General features: G+C 40.5%; 1 long non-coding RNA gene across 1 annotated transcript; it reads right to left on the bottom strand.

Annotated features, from left to right (window-relative positions):
- Positions 1 to 5,482: 5,482 nt before the first annotated feature.
- LOC112238298 lies at positions 5,483 to 8,865 on the bottom strand. Its single transcript, XR_002951598.2, has 2 exons — positions 6,931 to 8,865; positions 5,483 to 6,707 (listed from the first exon to the last, which is right to left on the bottom strand). It is a non-coding gene; the product is annotated as an uncharacterized LOC112238298 (long non-coding RNA).
- Positions 8,866 to 15,378: the final 6,513 nt, after the last annotated feature.

Raw genomic sequence — 15,378 nt, forward strand, 5'->3', positions numbered from 1 at the left:
AGCGGTGGCTAACACATCTTAACAAATAAACAAAAACAAAACATGGTTCACATTTGGGAAAACACAAATGGCTTCACCAGGAGGAGGGAAAGGGATTAGTATTTTTGAAGGCAGATGTTCAGCCCAGCCAATCAAGCATCAATCCATTTACCACTCTACTTGGGTACTTGTATCCTACAACGGATCAGTAGAGACGGCTGAGGGATTTTACAGGCATGCTGGGAAAATGAGCGAAGACAGAACTAGAGGTTTGGGTGGGTAATACCCAGGCGAAGGTGATGAGAATGTATGGAAGGGAGATTAGCCCAACGGTAGCTATTCCTGTAAATCCACCATGGCTACTCCCACCTCCAGTAGTAGATCTAGAAGTATTGGAGAGACTACAGAAAGATAGATAGGGAGGGTGTTGATCCATCTGATTTGTTTAAGAGAAGTCTTGATGCTGTGTATCAAGACGTTGTGGCCATATACACAGATGGTTCAACAGATCCAAGGACAGGACATACTGGGTCAGCATATGTAGTGCAGGAATGTGGGGTGAAAGTCAGATCGTATATACGGCAGAGATGGTGGCCATACTGTTGGCCTTGCTGTGGGTGGAGGAAGTTAAGCCAGAAAGAGTAGTTCTTTGCTCTGATTCATGTGCAGTGTTAAGGAGTCTCCAGTCCTTTTATATCATGGCAGGAGTACCCATGGCAGGAGTAAACAAATGGATATACAGCTAATATTTACATGGGTCCCAGCTTATGTGGGAGTGCAGTTGATATACTGGCTAAACAAGCACTAAGTAGTGGGGATGTTGATGTGGTAGTTTCAATGAGCAAGGCAGAAGCAAAAAGTGATGGTGGAGAAATGGCAAGAGCAGTGGAATAGAGATACTAAGGGCAGGCATTTATTTAAAGTACAGAGGAAAGTTGGGGAGGGGAGAACGGCAGGAAGAGACAGAAGAGAGGCTATATTTACAAGATTAATAGTGGGCCACAGCCAGTTGAATAAGACTTTACATGTGATAGGAAAGCATCCAACAGGAAAATGTGAGTATTGCCAGGAAACAGACAGTGGAGCATGTATTGCTACAGTGTGGACATTGGAGGGAAAGAGGGAGGATGAGATCTAGAAGGGGGGGATACAGGAATTAGTTAAAATAGTATATTGAGTAGAAAGTCATTAGATATAGTCTCAAATATTGTTATTTTTTTTAAGAGCAACGGGGCTGGCAGGTAGAATTGAGTTTCTCCCTGTCTCTGGCCCACACTCCAGTACAGTAGGTGTCGGTAATGCACCATAACGTTGGATGCCAACCGTCGATAAACCCCACCCTAGAAGAAGTAGAGCTGGTGGGATGATTTTCGTAAGCAAAGTCACTTGCATTTCTATGTCTAACATTACTTAACATAAGTTTACAAGCCGCCTACATGTGTTGTGGTGACAGGTACTACAATCCATAGGCTAACTTTATGATAGAGTTCTTAGATGATATGATCAATCTTCGCATTACTTGGTCATGTAATTGATGTTTATAGTCTATTTTCTTTGTTCCTTTAACAGATGAAAGTTTGCAATACTGCCATATATAGACAGACACAGAATGATAAAACAGTCAGGCTTAACATTTTTATTATTTATTTAACCTTTTTTTAACTAGGCAAGTCAGTTATTAAGAACACATTCTTATTTACAATGACGGCCTACCCCGGACAAACCCGGACAACGCTGTGCCAATTGTGCTCCGCTCTATGGGACTCCCAATCATGGCCGGATGTGATACAGCCTAGAATCGAACCAGGGACTGTAGTGACGCCCCTTGCACTGAGATGCACTGCCTTAGGCCACTGCGCCAGTGCCCAGTGACCAATATGCAGAAAAGTGTACCCTGCTTCCCACTCCTACATTCCACTCATAGGAGGAATTGAATAGGAGCCTGAGACACCTGAATCTGCCTGTGGGAAGTCTGCTCTATAAGTGTGTTAATGCTGAACCAACAGTAACATCACAGCCAGTAGCATCCCAGATAAAATTGGACTGAAAGGAATATTTATTTGTGACTGTACCATTTTAATGTATTTGAAGATAATGAGCTGATGGCCTCCCAGTGGCTGGAAGACTGTGGATACTCTGTGGACCACAGAGTTACTTTTGTAACTCGTGCGTGGGACCCTTACGTCACCTCACAACTTTGCTGTCACTTTGAGAAACATGTCGTCAGACGGCCTCTTCGACATGTTTCTCAAAGTGACAGCAAAGTTGTGAGGTGACGTAAGGGTCCCACGCACGACGACCCCCCTCCTCGCTCAAAACATCCCAATCGAAAACGGAATTATTTTCCTAGGCATAATCGTCTGTAATTTTATAATTATGAAATCATTTAGGTTACTACAACAATTAAGCCTACTTTTGATTTTTTTTAAATCAATTTCAGCCAATTTATGGAAAATTCTGCAATATTCCACATTTTACAGTTGATTCCATTTTTATTACCAAATTCTGCGATTCTGTTCGTTTTCCACATCGCGGAAATCATAGGGCCCTAGAAGCCTTCCCCATGACAGGACACTTGATCTCCAACAGCTCCTTGGAGTTCAGCACTCTGTCAGGACTTGCTGATAGCCATGGCTCTTTAACACTGACAAAAGTAACTCTGTTACATATTGGTCACATTCCTGCACTACAAATATGTCTCTTAAGTTGGATCACTTGTAAAAAAAATATCGACCCTAACCCCTAAATTCAGAGCAGAGCAATACCCATTGTACTATTGAGTCAGGCGATAAGCTGTTTTGCAAATTCTGTCAACATACTATTGATTGGACCCGTAAAAATACATGTGATGAGAACTTAAAGTCAAAGTCCATGTGAAGAACAAGGAAAAGCACAGTCTTAGTCAGAGCAGGCCTCTTGAAACGAACATTACTAGTGCAAACACATCAGCAGATTCAAGACTTGTGGCTGTGTGCACGGTGTCTGACATCCCCTTAGAAAAGATAAGAAAGCTACAGCTGTTTCTAGTGAAGCATTGCAGACAGGGAGGAGCGTTGCCAGAAAATGAGTGCAGCCTCTGTCAAACTCAACTGCCGGATGTGTTCGACCAACATATGACTGCCGTTCTACAGAAGATCCATGGGAAGAAGTTTGCGGTGGTTGTTGACGAGACAACAGATCCAAGGGATTGCAGCATTCTAAACATCGCATTGGTGAGTTAACTTAACAGCCTATTAATATACCGTTGCAATAGGGTTCATTTACATCCTGCAATGTGAATTGTCCGCATGCAAATTGTGATATTCCAAACGACAAGCTATCGTGGTGAAATATAGCAATGTATAATGTCAGCAGCTGTCTGCCTCTCCATCTAACAAACTATAGCTGTATCTACATTGTGTTTACACTTAATTTAAATAACACTTATTTTGGTTAAAACATAATTCAAGTTATTCCTTATCTTTCATTGCAGGTGTTGAAAACCAATACTTTCTGGTGGATGTCATTTTCATGGACAGATGCAACTACTGCACGTTTTCCCAAGCTATACTAGCCTCCCTCCACAGCAACGATCTGAACCTGAATGATGCCTGAGCAGTGGTCACAGATAATGCCTCCTACTGCCTGAAGGCATACAAGGAGGTTCTGAAAGGAGTGATGCCCAACAGTGTACATGTAACCTGTCTCTGCCATGTCATCAATCTGGTGAGAGAGACCTGGCAGCACTACAAATATGTCTCTTAAGTTGGATCACTTGTGACATGGATGACATCTGTCTTCCTCAAGAAGCCTGCCAGAAAGAGAAGATGGGTGATGACAGCTCTGTCACTCCTGGAAAGAACCCACCATCCCACAGAAGTGTCTGCATACAATGTCATGGAGGATCTGGGCTCTTACCTAGTGAATGGAACAGCAAAAACATGTGGGTATGGTGCCAAGACAGATGAGCTATTGAGAAAGATGGGGATTGGAGAGAGGTGTTTGACCGTCTCCATGATGCATTCCACTTGGCCTTCAAAGTTGTCAAAGCACTGGGACACACATCCAGCCAGGGAGGTCTACAGGCTGGCTAGGGTGTTCGTTCCTAGGCAGGCTCCAGCCATGGAAAAGTAGATTGAAAGCTTGTCACGAGAATTTTCAATCCCAATGATAATAACAATCAATAGCTTTGACCAATCCCCAAGGTTTGTAAGACCATGGGTTTAATAATAATTTGTCAAAGACTCAGTTTATGCAAAAGGTCAGTACAGTTTATTCACGAGAACGTTCTAAAGTCCACTATACAAAGACATACATATTATAGCGACGCACCTACATACACACGAACAGTAGGTATCCTACGCACATACTTTATCAATACCCAGCTGACAAAGATTAGGGACCGTGAGAAGTACTCCCTGTCCTCCCTCAAATCTCTGAGGCCCCTAGCAAGGTCGGCACTGAATTTTGCTCAGACAGTCTGTGTTTAAGATACTAAAGAGACATATTGTACATATATTGATTTACCCTAATTCTGACTAAAACTACACACATTTATTATAATTTTACTGACTAAGAATAGACACATCATTAATAATAATTGATGATTCTAATCAATTTCATTCAATTATATGGTTTCAGGGTGGAATATTCTAATCATTCATGTAAACATATAAATTACATTCACAAGGTTACACACACAACTGATGTGTGTAGCAAGCCCATCATCAGAGCTCATCATGGCAAGCCCATCATCAGAGCTCAGTGAAAAATGGGTCCAGGGAGCCCTCACCTGCTTTGGAGCTTGCTGATTACTGGAGGGGCCTGAGTGCGAGATTCCCAAGAGTTGCAGAAGTGGCAGTGCCCTACATTTACTTCCCACTCAGCTCAGTCGACTGTGAGAGGAGTTTCAGCAAATACAAGACTCTACGTTTTATTCATTCATATTCATATTATTAGACACGCTTTCTGATAAAATTTGCATAAATCGTAAAACACAGAATTCAGACAAATTTTTACGGAAAAAATGTAATTTCGGAAAATAAATAATGTAATTTTGAAAAAAATCTAGCGGATTTCATAGTGCCCTAGGAAGGGCTGTGATTCTCTGGATGATGTCTTCAATGGGAAAGCCTGTGATGTGAAGGTGGTGGAGGGCACACCCTAACTGCAACCACATAGGCCACGTGGCTACTACATGCAGGTGCAAATTGGTATGTTTTGCACAAGACTGAGAGAAAGTATGGTGCTCATCTGGACTCTGTCCCGGCAAGTTGTTATCCCTGTTCCCTTTGATGCACAGGTCTGTGCAGAGGCTGTCCTGAGGTTGAAGGCATTCTACTCAATACATGCTGCCATTTATTGTTAAGCATCAGGCAGCAGATTGTCACTGAGTGACAAATATATGCAGCTCTATAGACATATGTAGTCAGATGTCTCTCCTGTTTGCAGTTACTATTAACACATTGTTTTTCAAATAAAAAGCCTGACTTAATGCATCAACAGTCACAGTATTGTGGAAATTGTTTTTATGGGTTTGTTTTTTATTAATATTAATGAGTATATAAAACAAATAACTAAGTAAAGTTGTTATAGAATGAATTGAAATGTATTTAATGTAACTATTGACAACTTTAATTCATATTGGGAAATCAACCCTGTGAATGGCATTTGACTGATCAGTTCATTCAGCATCTTCATGAATGATATCACCACACAGGTCAGCGCAGGTTACACAGGTCAGCACAGATTCAAAGTATTTTGTCAGATGAGAGGTTGATTGGCACTGTTTGTGAGATGATTCTAAACGACTTGAGCCTTTGAATTACGCGTTCCACATGAACCCTCACGTTAGCTATTCGTCTTGTACAAGTTGGTGTCCTCTGACAGCTGTGTGCCTCTTTTTGTGAAGGCTGGAATTGTAAATTCGACCTTCCTCTATTGTAGCAGATCAGATTGTGAAGCTCCGGTCAGCCATGACCTCATCACCTGGACAGAAGTACTCCAGAAACCCAGAATCCTATGTTATATATTTGTCACTACATCTACCTCCATATGCTGAGGAGATGAACATCACTAGACCACAATGTGCAATGACCATCAGGTACTTGATAGTGTTCTGGGCATAGTCATGGCTGAATGACTCCCCCCTTGAATCCAGACTCTTGCACTTCTGTAAAGCAGTTTCTGAGCAGTCAATAATGCAGGTTGTTCCTGGGCAGTGGTCCTTAAAACATTGTCACATTGTAGCATGGATGGGGTCTCCCTTGGCAACCATGGAATGTACTACTTCCGATTCTCTTCCATCATGTCAATCCAATAACTAATCACTTGACTGACAATACTCTGGGAAACACCAAACCTTTCTGCTAGGTACTGCTGCAGCAAGTTGAGCTTCAGCTTCATCAATGTCATCAGGAGTTAGTCTGTCAGGTCTAACTGAAAGCTTCCTTTGTAGGAGGGATAGAAGATGTTCTGCCAGGGTAGAAAAGGCAGCAAGAAACAAGCCTGTATGCAATCAACAGAGTGCTTAGTTTCTCAGCAGGGTTTTGTAGAGAGGTGCTGCTGGGCACTGTGTCCCTGCCTCACAGGTAGTGGGCTTTACATGATCACCTGAGCTGTAGTTGTGATCACTTAGAGATGGGTCTTCCCATTGGGTTTGGGCATCCTTCTCTGAAGGCATATCCGTTCCTTCTGTGCTGGCCAATCCCCATTTTCAATTTGGTAAACACTTGAGTCTGTTGTGTCACCTGTTAAGAAATCAGTATGGCTTGTTAAACAAGTCAATTGACAAAAGCGTACAATAAAACACCATACTGCATGAATGCTCCTAATAATATTAAGTATATATAACATGGGAATTTTTAATTGAGCTGTAGAGGAAATAAATTGTGCGATTATGAGACTGAGGATAGATAAGAGCAAGAGGGAGACACATGGAGAGCAGGCAAACAGCTCAAGCGTTTGGCTTACCTGTCACTGCCGACTACCTGACCAACGCCCGACGCTTCTTCACGAGTGGAGCATTGTAGCCAAGCCATTTTTCTGGGTAAGGACGCTTCACTGTAGGCTTCTTGTCAAAGAAGTGGTAGGAGCACACAAATGGATGTTTTGGTGGTTTCTTTAGGTTCAACGCTTTGAGCAAGCGCCACAAAGACTTGTATTGGTCACTGAGGTAAAGACAGTTTCAAGTTGGATATTTGACAGATATTCGCGCTTTCAAACCACTTGAGCCACAGACTCCAAATAAGTGTCATTATGTTGGAAAAATTGCGCTTATTTTCACGTTTTGGACATTAATTCGCTTTCCAAAGCTAATAAATATGTGGAAATGTGAGCAGCATTTTTTTATTCCTAGTTGAATTAGTTAGGGAGTGTAAACAAACTTTTTTACATTTCAATAGCTCATTGGTCATGTGACCTACTTGACTCAAACAAGGTCCAGAATGTTCACTGACTACCCTTCTATATTGCACACACTTTAGTTTTTCCATTTTCATCTCACATGATTTTTACATGAATTCATCAAAATGTAAAATTTCAATAGCTTCTTGGTCATGTGACTTCAAACAAGGTTCAGAATGTCCACTCAGTAGGCCTACACATTGCACACCCTTTAGTTTGTCCATTTTCATCTCACAAGATTTTACATGAATTTATCAAAATTTAAAATGCTCCTTGGTCATGTGACTACTGACCTCAAACCAGGTTCAGAATGTCCACTGACTATACCTTCATATCGCTCACTCTGATGTTTGTCTACTTTCAAATCATGCTATTAGACTTAAATCTGTAAGCTTTGCAGGCCTTCGTTTCACATGGGTGTTAAAAAATGTTTTTTTGAAGTTAACAAATATTCCAGCCGCGCAATAACTACATTTTACATGGACACTGAAAAGATCCGCAAATGGCTGTATGTGGAATGGATCAAGGACAGGAGAGGTGTTCAAACAGAGGTGCTTAAAGGAAGGTGCACAGGTAGGCCTCGTGAAAAACAATGTTTCATATGCTCTTTTTAATCAGAGTGAAAGGCAGTGATTTGTCAGTCAGAGTGAGCTTGATAAGGTGTAAGAATAATTTTCATATACTGGACATTAAGACACATCCTTCTATGTTGAGTATTAGAACACAGTTTCCATAACCTGATAATGACTTGATATTTGAGTGCATTCACAACAAGCCACCTGCAGACAAATTACAAAATGCAATAGAGCATTTGAGAGTTGTTTTTTTCTGATGAAAATAATTATTTGATGCATGGCCTACTATTTCTAACTGGGAAAATAAATTCCTACGTCTTTTGTGTGTAAAATCTTTTTTCCAAAATTGATTTAGGTACATTTTTGTGAAGAGGTATGAGGGTTGTGATATAGGTCATTTAATAGTAAAATAATTTAAGGGATCAATGCATTTCTATATTTCTTCCCCAGTATTTGCATGAACCATCAGGCCAAGTGTTTTTGCTTGACCCTGCTGGACAGAAAGAATAGGAGGAATCGGAACACGGTGCATTCAAATTCAGGTCTTGGTTATTCCATTCCACTGGATCTAATACATATTAGCATTTTACATTCATAAGTGTAATAATTTTATATGACATACTGTGAAAAACTCTGGGTCTGTCACTTTCAGACATGCGCAGAGCTGACTGAAAGAGGAAGGGTAGCTCTTGACTTGGCCCACAGGGGTTCTAGTAGATTGTTGTAAGCGTGTATTACATCCTGTGCTGGCCCCATTGTCATATCCATTCTGGATTCTGAGTGCTAAAATCATAACTGAAAAATGCCTTTATGTATGTGTATACATTTTCCCCCCAAGACAGAACTGCCAAAGAGGATGGAGTTGCAATCTACTGCAGAGTTCTGTCATGCTATCCAGGTCTGTGCCCAAACAGAGCTTTTACTTTTAAAAATCCAACTTTCCAGAAATAAGTCTCTCACTGTTGCCACTTGTTACAGATCCCCCTCAGCCCCCAGCTGCGCCCTGGACACCATATGTGAATTAATTGCCCCCCATTTATCTTCAGAGTTTGTACTGTTAAGTGACCTAAACTGGGATATGCTTAACATCCCGGCTGTCCTACAATCTAAGCTAGATGCCCTCAATCTCACCAAAATTATCATGGAACCTACCAGGTACAACCCCAAATCCGTAAACTCGGGCACCCTCATAGAAATCATCCTGACCAACCTGTCCTCTAAATACACCTCTGCTGTCTTCAACTAAGATCTCAGCGATCACTGCCTCATTGCCTGCATCCGTAATGGGTCTGCGGTCAAACGACAACCCCTCATCATAGTCAAACGCTGCCTAAAACACTTCAGTGAGCAGGCCTTTCTAATCGGCCTGGCCCGGGTATCCTGGAAAGATATTGACCTCATTCCGTCAGTAGAGGATGCCTGGTTATTCTTTAAAAGTGCTTTCCTCACCATCTTAAATAAGCATGCCCCATTCAAAAAATGTGGAACCAGGAACAGATATAGCCCTTGGTTCACTTGTCGTGGAAATTCAGTACTGAGAGAGACTTGGTCTTGGTAATTTCTTCAAACAATCATCTTTATTTAATATTGATAAATTATTGCAATAATGAGACCGTCAGCCCACCACTCTTAACTGACTGCTAGGCTGAGAGTCTAGCCTTTACAGACGATGCACAGTTTTTATATAGCTGAAACCAATATTGCTTAGTCAGTCACTTCTAACCTTCCCATAAGTCACCTTGGTTATCTAAACAGGATGGTATTTCACTTAGTTTCACAGATGCCAGGAAGATGAGACAATGAGGCATTGTTATTAACTCTTCCAGGCTCTCTCTATCTCAAGTCACACACACCACATCTTCTCTATAGAATGCTAGCTTTTAGGTTTTTATCACCAACACAAGTCAATTGTCAGCTTCAAGCTACAGTGGGGCAAAAAAGTATTTAGTCAGCCACCAATTGTGAAAGTTCTCCCACTTAAAAAGATGAGAGGCCTGTAATTTTCATCATAGGTACACTTCAACTATGACAGACAAAATTAGAAAAAAAAATCCAGAAAATCACACTGTAGAATTTTTTATTAATTAATTTGCAAATTATGGTGGAAAATAAGTATTTGGTCACCTACAAACAAGCAAGATTTCTGGCTCTCACAGACCTGTAACTTCTTCTTTAAGAGGCTCCTCCACTCGTTACCTGTATTAATGGCACCTGTTTGAACTTGTTATCAGTATAAAAGACACCTGTCCACAACCTCAAACAGTCACACTCCAAACTCCACTATGGCCAAGACCAAAGAGCTGTCAAATGACACCAGAAACAAAATTGTAGACCTGCACCAGGCTGGGAAGACTGAATCTGCAATAGGTAAGCAGCTTGGTTTGAAGAAATCAACTGTGGGAGCAATTATTAGGAAATGGAAGACATACAAGACCACTGATAATCTCCCTCGATCTGGGGCTCCACGCAAGATCTCACCCCGTGGGGTCAAAATGATCACAAGAACATTGAGCAAAAATCCCAGAACCACACGGGGGGACCTAGTGAATGACCTGCAGAGAGCTGGGACCAAAGTAACAAAGCCTACCATCAGTAATACACTTCGCCGCCAGGGACTCAAATCCTGCAGTGCCAGACGTGTCCCCCTGCTTAAGCCAGTACATGTCCAGACCCATCTGAAGTTTGCTAGAGAGCATTTGGATGACCCAGAAGAAGATTGGGAGAATGTCATATGGTCAGATGAAACCAAAATATAACTTTTTGGTAAAAACTCAACTCGTCGTGTTTGGAGGACAAAAGAATGCTGAGTTGCATCCAAAGAACACCATACCTACTGTGAAGCATGGGGGTGGAAACATCATGCTTTGGGGCTGTTTTTATGCAAAGGGACCAGGAAGACTGATCCGTGTAAAGGAAAGAATAAATGGGGCCATGTATCGTGAGATTTTGAGTGAAAACCTCCTTCCATCAGCAAGGGCATTGAAGATGAAACGTGGCTGGGTCTTTCAGCATGACAATGATCCCAAACACACCGCCCGGGCAATGAAGGAGTGGCTTCGTAAGAAGCATTTCAAGGTCCTGGAGTGGCCTAGCCAGTCTCCAGATCTCAACCCCATAGAAAATCTTTGGAGGGAGTTGAAAGTCCGTGTTGCCCAGCAACAGCCCCAAAACATCACTGCTCTAGAGGAGATCTGCATGGAGGAATGGGCCAAAATTCCAGCAACAGTGTGTGAAAACTTTGTGAAGACTTACAGAAAACGTTTGACCTCTGTCATTACCAACAAAGGGTATATAACAAAGTATTGAGATAAACTTTTGTTATTGACCAAATACTTATTTTCCACCATAATTTGCAAATAAATTAATTTAAAAAATGACAGGCCTCTCATCTTTTTAAGTGGGAGAACTTGCACAATTGGTGGCTGACTAAATACTTTTTTGCCCCACTGTATCTCTAGTAGAACCCATGTCCTCAACACCCAGACAGGTATATTTCACTGGTCACCCCCAAAGCCAATTCCTCCTTTGGCTGCCTTTCCTTCCAGTTCTCTGCTGCCAATGACTGGATCAAATTGCAAAAATCACTGAAGCTGGAGACTCATATCTCCCTCACTATCTTTACGCATCAGCTATCAGAGCAGCTTACAGATCATTGCACCTGTACATAGCCCATCTGTAAATAGCCCATCCAACTACCTCATCCCCATATTATTTATTTTATTTGTATTGCTCCTTTGCACCCCAGTATCTCTACTTGCACATTCATCTTCTGCACATGTATCACTCCAGTGTTTATTTGCGAAATTGTAATTATTTCTCCACTACGGCCTATTTATTGCCTAACCTCCTTAATCTTACTTCATTTGCACACACTGTATATAGACTTTTCTATTGTGTTATTGACTGTACATTTGTTTATTCCATGTGTAACTCTGTGTTGTTGTTTGTGTCACACTGCTTTGCTTTATCTTGGCCAGGTCGCAGTTGTAAATGAGAACTTGTTCTCAACTGGCTTACCTGGTTGAATAAAGGTGAAATCCAAAAAATCACACAAAAAAAAAAATCAAATACTGTATGTGGGAATGTCTTATGTCCGTCCTACATGTAGTGTTGGTACATGTTATATTCCTCAACTGCATATATCATAAATTGCTATTGTAAATAGAAGTACTATGTTCAACAACTGACATTTTCAGATATTATTTTGACTAACACACTTTGGTGCTTACAATTCATTCTCTATTGTCATAGATTTGGTGGGCACTGTCATCTGTGAGCTTTGTGATATGACTTTCTTTAAGCACGTACTGATGAAACTGTTACATACTATTTTTTTCTTAAAGTCTATAAACGCTCTACATTTATTCACTCTGAGATAGGGTTGGGTCCTATATGCTACTTTTATTGTCCTGTAAATGGTTCAGTGCCTATAATTAGGCTGTGTGTGTAGAACGGGGCATAAAGGAAATTACCTCTACTACTAAATTACTACTACATTATAGTGATAAGGAAAACATCATACAAATTTGGCTTGTGTATTAATTTGCCTATAACTAATCAGAATTCCATTATGTTTACATAAAAAAGAGAATATTTCAAAATGAGAAGATCCTGCCATGACTGCAAAGGACATGTTTATTTATTTATTTTACTAGGCAAGTCAGTTAAGAACAAATTCTTATTTTCAATGACGGCCTAGGAACAGTGGGTTAACTGCCTGTTCAGGGGCAGAACAACAGATTTGTACCTTGTCAGCTCGTGGGTTTGAACTTGCAACTTTCTGGTTACTAGTCCAACACTCTAACCACTAGGCTACTCTGCCACCCCATAAAGTGGAAAGGAGGGGAAATAACTCACACCATGCAGCAGGACACCTTCAGCTGTGGGGTCTTTGTAATGCAGGTTTGATAGTTATATTTTCAATAATGAATGGTTAGCTGTAATGTGACAATTAGGTCAAAAACTCTATTTTATTTTTTGGTGTAGATGGCCAAGGAAGTTGCACAGAACTTCCCCAACATCCCCTCCCAAATTCATATGGAACCTTCAAAAACATATGGAGCAACTGCGAAAAGAAATGGCTGAGGATATTCAAAAAATGTCTGGTATGTAATGACTTTAAATTCAAAATAAATGTAAATTCTTTATTTTTATGTAGTTGTGTCGGACAGCCATATGTTCAGTTCATGCGTATGATTTCAGAGTTCAACAAAGCCAACAACTGCTTGATGTGTGCCACATGATAAAGAACCTGGATATGGCCCAAAGACTGACTGGGTTAATCTTTTGACAACAGTGACGGCATGTAAGACAATTTATGATATAACACAATGGATGGCTAATTCATCATTCGTCATACTACATTGATATTTGATATTATTTATAACGTGTTACGCTTTGTTTTGTTTTAGATTGAATGTTTGCATGCCAACGGTGGTTCCACGTGCTGTAACTAGGAATGAAGACAAAACAGTTCAACAGAGTAAAGAACACAAACTGGAAGTGCAGTCTTTGTTGTTGAAAATGTATGCTATACCCCATCCACACTGAAGAGGCTCTGAAATGTACGTCAACCAGGGTTAATGTATGCTACACCCCATCCACACTGAAGAGGCTCTGACATGTACATCAACCAGGGTTAATGTATGCTATACCCCATCCACACTGAAGAGGCTCTGAAATGTACATCAACCAGGGTTAATGTATGCTATACCCCATCCACACTGAAGAGGCTCTGACATGTATATCAACCAGGGTTAATGTATGCTATACCCCATCCACACTGAGGAGGCTCTGAAATGTACATCAACCAGGGTTAATGTATGCTATACCCCATCCACACTGAAGAGGCTCTGAAATGTACGTCAACCAGGGTTAATGTATGCTATACCCCATCCACACTGAAGAGGCTCTGACATGTACATCAACCAGGGTTAATGTATGCTATACCCCATCCACACTGAAGAGGCTCTGAAATGTACGTCAACCAGGGTTAATGTATGCTATACCCCATCCACACTGAAGAGGCTCTGACATGTACATCAACCAGGGTTAATGTATGCTATACCCCATCCACACTGAAGAGGCTCTGAAATGTACATCAACCAGGGATAAAGAGAAAGTTAACACTGACATGTACATCAACCAGGGATAAAGAGAAAGTTAACACTGTGAAATGTTTCATACTTATTTGAAGTTAAGTGTCTGTTGACTTGTTGGAAAGATTAAAGGTCTACAATTTCTGTTTAATTTGTCAATATTCAATTTGTATTCATTGTTTTACTGGCCACCATTACTGTGGTTACATGTTCAGTATATGTATTGACCAGCCTACCTCACTAGCTCACTCTCCATCCCTGCTTTGGACAATTAATAGCATGACTCTCGTACTTTGCTCTTTTCCTTTATAGTTGATATTAATGATGAAAGGAGATATTATCTGTCTCTCTCCTATTGTTGTTAGCTGTTAAATACTGTGGGGGAAAAAAAAACGGGGAAAATAAGTACTTAACTACCAATTTGTATAGATAAATATTAAAGAAAAGGGTAAACAACACTGGACTGAGCTCCCTAATTATCAAACTAATATTAATGTACAACAATATAGAAGAGACATATGAGGTTATGCAATATGGGTGTATATCCACTGCAAGCTTCTTAGGTGTGAAATTGACATGACCAAGGAGCTATTGATATTTAAAACTGAAAAATGTACATTAAACCGCATTATTGTACAGTACACAAACAAGTGTGCAATACAGAAGGGTACATTCTGCACCATGTTTGAAGTCAGTAGGTCACATGACCAAGGAGCTATTTAAATTTGGAAAAATTCATGTAAAATCTTGAGATGAAAATGGACTAAATGAAGGGTGTGCAATATAGAAGGGTCGTCAGTGGACATACTGAACCTTGTTTGAAGTCATTAGGTCACATGACCAAGGAGCTATTGAAATTTTACATTTTGAAAAATTAATTTAGAAACGTGTGAGATGAAAATCGATAAACAAAATATCAAATCAAATCAAATCAAATCTAGAATCTAGAATATAGAAGGTTAGTCAGTGGACATTCTGGACCTTGTTTGAGTCCAGTAGGTCATGACCAATGAGCTATTGAAATTCAAAAATGTAAACAAATAATTGAAAATAGTGCGAGATGCAGATCGACAAAAAATAAATGTGTGCAAATGTGTGTCTATGCAATTGGGTTAGCTAGAACTAATTTAATGGTAATGGTTAAATAGCTATTGAAATTGCGAAATTTTGATTTGTCACTATGTTGACGGTTCCTAACTGCTGTTGGTGAACGTAAGGAAAACTACAGGCGAATATCCAACCTGAAACTTTACCTCGGTGTATTGGGCTCCACAGGTACATTGGGATCGACGTAGTGGTGGTTGGTGTTCAAAACAATGTAAAAACTGCCTCTTCATCCAATT

This window comes from Oncorhynchus tshawytscha, linkage group LG03 (genome assembly GCF_018296145.1).
Source record: "Oncorhynchus tshawytscha isolate Ot180627B linkage group LG03, Otsh_v2.0, whole genome shotgun sequence".
Lineage (NCBI taxonomy): Eukaryota > Metazoa > Chordata > Actinopteri > Salmoniformes > Salmonidae > Oncorhynchus > Oncorhynchus tshawytscha.